This window comes from Schistocerca cancellata, chromosome 9, assembly GCF_023864275.1.
Source record: "Schistocerca cancellata isolate TAMUIC-IGC-003103 chromosome 9, iqSchCanc2.1, whole genome shotgun sequence".
Lineage (NCBI taxonomy): Eukaryota > Metazoa > Arthropoda > Insecta > Orthoptera > Acrididae > Schistocerca > Schistocerca cancellata.
Window position 1 is genome coordinate 394,248,721 of NC_064634.1, and position 7,754 is coordinate 394,256,474.

Below are 7,754 nucleotides of genomic sequence, written 5' to 3' on the forward strand. Positions count from 1 at the left end.
TTTCCTGGTGTAAATGAGTCATTTATTATGTTTGTTAAGAGAGCTTGTGTACTCCATATGCAATGTTTCAGCACACACATTGGTACTTCTTTTAAGCTCATAGACGTTATACTATTTAGGTTTTGTACAGATTTACTGACTTAATGCTCTATGGCTAACAGTAACATCATTGTACCTAGTGCATAATTATTTACTGGTGTTATATTGGTTTTTCGGAATTTTTGTTGTAATTTCTCTACGATAATTGAAAAATGCCCACTGTGTCATTTGCTAGATATTTATCAGTATCCTGTTATGCTTGTGGCAATCATTGAACACTAAAACACTATCATTTATCTCTGATGTTATTATCTTTAGCTATGTGGACTGTTGTAAATGACTTTTGAAAGCTCAATTTAAATAATGTTGAGAATTCAGAGAATTTTACATTTAAATTGGTTTCTCTGCATACTTCATCCCAACTTTAGTTTACTAGTTATCTTGAAAATCTTGTATTTTGATATCTGATAAATGTCTTTTGTAGGCTGCAGCTTAGTTACATCACATTTTCCCTTGTCCATATCAGCAGCCACATCATCATCTACATCTACATCTACATCTACATGGATACTCTGCAAATCACATTTAAGTGCCTGGCAGAGGGACCATCAAACCACCTTCATAATTCTCTATTATTCCAATCTCGTATAGCACGTGGGAATAATGAACACCTATGTCTTTCCGTACGAGCTCTGATTTCCCTTATTTTATCTTGGTGATCATTCCTCCCAATGTAAGTCGGTGTCAACAAAATATTTTCGCATTCGGAGGAGAAAGTTGGTAATTGGAATTTCGTGAGAAGATTCGGTTGTAATAAAAAACGCCTTTCTTTTAATGATGCCCATCAAAAAATCCTGTATCATTTCTGTGACACTCTCTCCAATATTTCGCGATAGTACAAAACGTGCTGCCTTTCTTTGAACTTTTTCGATGTACTCTGTCAGTCCGATCTGGTAATGATCCCACTCTGAGCAACAGTATTCTAAAAGTGGACGGAAAAGCGTAGTGTAGGCAGTCTCCTTAGAAGGTCTGTTACATTTTTCAAGTGTCCTGCCAGTAAAACGCAGTCTTTGATTAGCCTTCCTCACAACATTTTCTGTGTGTTCCTTCCAATTTAAATGGTTCATAATTGTAATACCAAGGTATTTAGTTGAATTTACGGCTTTTAGATTAGACTCATTTATCGTGTAACCGAAATTTAATGCGTTCCTTTTAGCACTTATGTGGATGACCTCACACTTTTGGTTATTTAAGGTCAACTGCCACTTCTCGCACCATTCAGATATTTCTTCTAAATCGTTTTGCAGTTTGTTTTGATCTTCTGATGACTTTATTAGTCGATAAACGACAGCATCATCTGCAAACAACCGAAGTTGGCTGCTCAGATTGTCTCCCAAATCGTTTATATAGATAAGGAGCAACAAAGGGGCTATAACACTACATTAGGGAACGCCAGAAATAGTTTATGTTTTACTCGACGACTTTCCGTCAATTACAACGAACTGTGACTCCTCTGACAGGCAATCACAGATGCAGTCACATAACTGAGACGACATTCCACAAGCACATAATTTCACTATGAGCTGCTTGTTTGGTACAGTGTTAAAAGCCTTCTGGAAATCCAGAAATACGGAATCAATCTGAGATCCCTTGTCAATAGCACTCAGCTCTTCATGTGAATAAAGAGCTAGTTGTGTTTCACAGGAACGATGTTTCCTAAACCCATTTTGACTGTGTCGATAGACCGTTTTCTTCAAGGTAATTCATTATGTTCGTATGCAATATATATTCTAAAATCCTGCTGCGTATCGACGTTAACGATATGGGCCTGTAATTTAGTGGATTACACCTGCTACCTTTCTTGAATATTGGTGTGATCTGTGCAACTTGCCAGGCTTTAGGTACGGATCTTTCGTCGAGCGAACGGTTGTATATGATCGTTAAGTATGGAGCTAGTTCATCAGCATACTCCGAAAGGAACCTAATTGGTATACAGTCTGGACCAGAAGACTTGCTTTTATTAAGTGATTTAAGTTGCTTCACTACTCCGAGGATAGTTACTTCTAAGTTACTCATGTTCGCAGCTGTTCTCGATTCGAATTCTGGAATATTTACTTCGTCTTGTTTTGTGAAGGCATTTCGGAAGGTTGCGTTTAGTAACTCTGCTTTGGCAGCACTGTCTTCGATGGTATCTCCATTGCTATCGTGCAGAGATGGCATTGATTGTTTCTTGTCGCTAACATACTAGACATACAACCAGAATCGCTTTGGATTTTCTGCCAGGTTTCAAGACAAAGTTTCGTTGAGGAAACTGTTATCAGCATCTCGCAATGAAGTCGGCGCTAGATTTCGAGCTTCTTTAAAAGGTCGCCAATCTTGGGGATTTTGCGTCTGTTTAAATTTGGCATGTTTGTTTCGTTGTTTCTGCAACAGTGTTCTAACCCATTTTGTGTACCAAGGAGTATCAGCTCCATCGTTTGTTGGTTAATTTGGTATAAACCTCTCAATTGCTGCCGATACTATTTCTTTCATTTCTAGCCACATCTGGCCTACACTTATATTATTAATTTGGAATGAGTGGAGATTATCTCTTAGGAAGGCATCAAGTGAATTTTTAATCTGCTTTTTTGAATAGGTGTATTTTTCGCTTATTTTTCGAGGATTTGGAGATTACAATATTCAATCTTGCTACGACAGCCCTGTGTTCACTAATCCCTGAATTGGGTTTGATGCTCGTTATTAACTCAGGATTATTGGTGCTAAGAGGTCAAGTGTGTTTACACTACCGTTTACTCTTTGTGTGGGCTCATGAACTAATTCCTCGAGATAATTTTCAGAGAATGCTTTTAGCACAATTTCGGATGATATTTTATGTGTACCTCCGGAATTAAACATGTATTTTCGCCAACATATCGAGGGTAAATTAAAGTCACCACCAACTATTGTCATATGAGTCGGGTACGTGTTTGAAATCAAACTCAAGTTTTCTTTGAACCTTTCAGCAAATGTATCATCTGAATTGGGAGGTAGGTAAAAGGATCCAATTATTATTTTATTCCAGTTGCCGACAATGACCTCTTTCCATACTACCTGACAGGAAGTATCTACTTCAATTTCGCGACAAGTTAAACTACTTCTAACAGCAACAAACACGCCTCCGCCAACTGTGTAATAGCCTATCCTTTCGGAACACCATTAGGTTCTTCGCCAAAATTTCCCCTGAGCTTATATCCGGCTTTAACCAGCTTTCAGTGCCTACAACGATTTGAGCATCAGTGCTTTCTATTAGCGCTTGGAGCTCTGGTACCTTCCCAACACAGCTACGACAATTTACAACTGTTATACCAGTGGTTCCTGTATCTACGTTTTTCCTGTGTTCAACCTGCACCCTTTGTGACTGGAGTCCTTCTTATGTTTTCCCGAGAACCTCTAACCTAAAAAAATCGCCCAGACACCTGACCTATTCAGCGGAACCCAAAACCCAACCACCCTTTGGCGCAAATCGAAGAATCTGCAGCCTACACGGTCGCAGAACTGTCTGAGCCTCTGATTCAGACCCTCCACTCAGCTCTGTACGAAAGGTCCGCAATCGGTCCTGTCGACTATGCTGCAAATGATCAGCTCTGCTTTCATCTTGCATGCAAGACTGGCAGCCTTTACCACTTCTGTTAGCCGCTCGAAACCAGAGAGAATCTCTTGTGATCCAAAGTGACACACATCATTGGTACCAACGTGAGCAACCACCTGCAGTTGGCTGCACCCTGTGCTCTTCATGGCATCCGGGAGGACCCTTTCCACATCTGGAATGACTCCACCCGGTATGCACATGGAATGCACTACCCTTCTTGTCAGCCAAGTCCCTAAAGGGCCCCATTACGCGCCTGACGTTGGAGCTCCCAACTACCAATAATCCCACCCTCTGCGATTGCCCAGATCTTGCAGGCTGAGTGGTTTCCTCTCATTCAGGAGAGGCGACAGTATCTGATTCAGCGAGAGTGTCAGCCACGGACAGCACCTGGAACCTGTTTGTCAGACAAACCGGGGAGGCCTTATGTGCGGCCGCCTGGGAATTCTTTCGCCATGTGCTTTGTCCTGGGGTGACGTCCCACTCGACCACAGGTGAGGGGTCAGCCTCAGTGCGATCAGTAGCTGGGTTGGCCACTGGTGAGGACCGATCGGAGGACTCTGACATGCTGGACGTCCATTGGATCTCCACGGCCAGCCCACAACAGTGGTGCCCATCCACTGCAGCCTCAAGCTGCGTAACCAAAGCCATCACAGCCTGAAGCTGAGAGCGAAGTGTCACCAGTTTGGCTCGTATCCGCACACAACAATCGCATTCCCTGTCCATATGAAAGACCATGGAAAACTAAACTATGCAGATAAATGGACTATCAGCATGTGCTGCGAAATTCTACTGTATAACCTGCTGAAAACGCACAAACTGTGTCTAATAATACGCAGATATTCAAAAACCTAACTACCGAAGCATTCAAGTGAAACTAAATAATTTGACCCTGATTTGGAACTTGTAATATGTCACAAAATCGGTTTACTTTTTGCCGCAAATGAAAACGTGAGAACTGTGGCTATTAGATGTTAAATTTACACGCAGAAACTCAAGAAACTAAGCTATTAAAGCACACAGATGATTTAATAAAATTCGCTCCTAGTTAGGAACTCGTAAATGACAAATGCGGTTACTTATTGCTGCGTCTGTCGCTGTCAGCTACTGCTACCTGACTGGTGCAATCAGTTGTAGTAACCTTTGTTCCATGACTGACCAACAGGTACATGTCAAAATTTTGAAAGGATATTTATAAGGGTGTTACTAGTTTCATTTATGATATTTGTGTTTATGTTTATACCTCCACACAAAATTATATAGACTTTTGTACTTGAGACTTTATCTAGCACTGCTGTTAATTTATTGAAAAGAGTCCACATTGCCACTGGGTGAGCAACACACACAAAAACGTTTGTCTACTTGGTAACATCAAGCCCTGCTAATTCAATACCTCTTATTTTAAAATGTTCGTCTCCATTACCCATAGTAAAGTTATATCTTGATTTAAACTGTCTTCATTTTCTGACAGAAAAGCATGATTTTCCACCCTCTGAGGCAGTCCTGCAGTAAGAGCCTGTCATTTCATACATCGGTAATTTTACATGTTGGATTTCTGCTCAGTGACACAAACTACTGTGCAGCTCAAAGACTGAAACCCAACTTGTGTATTTTATTTCTTATTAAGTCTGCGAAATGACTCATGTTTCTTTGTCCAGTGATTTAGTTTTCTTCATGACTTGCACACTTGATGTGTTATAATCTACCTTTTGAGTGATTATTTCAGAAATTTTTAGACTGATGGAGATACTCTTTAGGCAGGGGAATCTGTTATCTGAATTTATCCTAAAAAGACTTATTTCTTCTATCCATAACAACAGGTGTTTGACTATTTCTGACCCAGGACTCACCAACTATTCTTTCATGAATCAGTTGCACCAGACTTTCCTTTACAGTCCTGTTTAGGTGTGTTCCATGCCTAATGAATACCCATCTAGTGGTAGTCCCGACTGGTACCCTTGGCTGCATCCAGGGTGGACTCCAAGAGATAGAACGGGGAGGGGGGGGGGATTTTCCAAGGACATGAAGCTGTTGTGTAATGGGATGATCGGTGTTTAATGTCTCACCAACAATGAGGTCATTAGAGACGGTGTACAAGCTCAGATTATGGAAGGATGAGAAAGGAAAGCAGCCATATCCTTTCACAAGAACCAACCCAGCATTTTCCTGAAGCGATTTATGGAAATCGTGGCAAACCTAAATCAGAATGGCCAGATGAGGGTTTGAACCATCATCCTCCCAAATGTGAGTCTAGTGTGCTAACCACTTAGCTACCTCGCTCAGTGCTACTTCATTAAAATGCATATGGTGCTTTTCATTGCCAATGACCGGATTTATAACATTTAGTGCTGATGTAAAAATGGAAAAAATACACCATTCTTAATCTGAGGGCATGTGGAATTGATAACTTTCTCGCAGAAGTGTCGAAGATCATGGAAACAGGGCAAAGAAGAAAACAGTCTCCCTCTGTAATGATATATACAACAAAGCTGACTTTCTTGCAGTAATAATGATACCAATTGACAAAAAGAGAGATATCAAAAAATGTGAAGATCATAGGACCATCAGCCTAATTTCTTATGCAGCTAAAGTACTGCTGAGAGTGCTAAGTAGAAGGCTATATGTCAAGTTGTAAAGATGGATTGGGGAGATACAGTTCGGATTTAGAAGAAGCAAAGGATCAAGAGATGCTCTTGGTCTGTTAAGAATCATAGTGGAATTATATATACAGAAAACTAAATTTATGCTGTTTTTATTGACTTGGGAGTAGCTTTAGAGAAAGTATAATGGATCAAGCTGGTATTTTGAAAAGGAAAGGAATAGACTGGTAGGAGAGACAGCTGGTACAGAATCGATATTTACAATAGAAAGAAAGAATAAGAATTAGAAATGAAATGTTGGAAGTAAGCGGCATTGGAAAGGACGTTAGATAAGATTGTTGTCTCTCACGTTTATTGTTTAATTTATTTCTGGAAGAGATTATTGCGAAAGGCTTAGATGGAAAAAGAAGAGTGAGTATGGGCAGAAAAACAATAAAATGTATTAAATTTGCTGTTGACATGGTATTATGCCACAAACTGCTAATAAAATTCAAAAATATCTGAATGAGATTGAGTGGAATATGGGATGGGAATCAGTACAGCAAAAACGAAGAGTATGGTGATCAGCAAAGGAAGCAGACAGAAAAATATTAAGATAGGATAAGTAATTTTTAGCCAAATAAGAGCATTTAAATATCAGGGAAGCACAATCGCTGAAGATTTGAGATGCCATCGGGAGGTGAAAACTAGCGAAGGAGTTATTCAATAGGCAGAGGAGATTATTATGTGGCAAAGTAGATAAAGGTCTGAGGCAAAGACTTCGTGGATGTTTTGTCTGTAGTGTGGCAACTCTGTGGAGCGGAATCATGGACACTGAGACAAGAGGGTGAAAAAAAAGCTAGAAGCATTCGAGATATGCATGAGGAGGAAAATGGAGAAGATACGCTGGAGAGAGTGTGAGTTATGAAAGAATGTTGGAAAGGGTTGGTGAGAGGAGAAGATTGCTGCAGTACATAAGACAAAGGAAAAAACTGGATGGGACATTTGTTGAGATAGAAGTGCTTGTATCAGATGCTTTGGAAGGTATAGTCAGTGGGAGGAGACTGAGAGGAAGGAAGTACACAAGATGACAAATGACATCAAGGGAAGTGGAAATTATGTGGACCTAAAGAGGTTGGCAGAAGATAGCAGAGCATGGAGAGTTACTATGTGAAAATTTACCTATGGGCAGAACACTGATGATCATTATGAGTTTGAGTTATAAAGACCTGAGTTTTTTCAGCACTGGTCTCTTTGCTCCTAGAGGGTGGGGGGAGAGGGCCCTCTGGATCTGCCTAGGCCAATGTCAGAGCAACATGCACGAAGCCAGCCACTATTTGTCTCATCTCCAACCCCACAGCAATTCACCTCACTGCTCTATGAAAGTGTGGTCAATCATAACACCACAGCAGCTCAACAAAGTTGGGAAGCTATCTTATGCAAATCACCATAAATGTCATATCCACCATCCTGTCCTCTTTTGAAAAATCCTTACATAAAGATATTAAGTC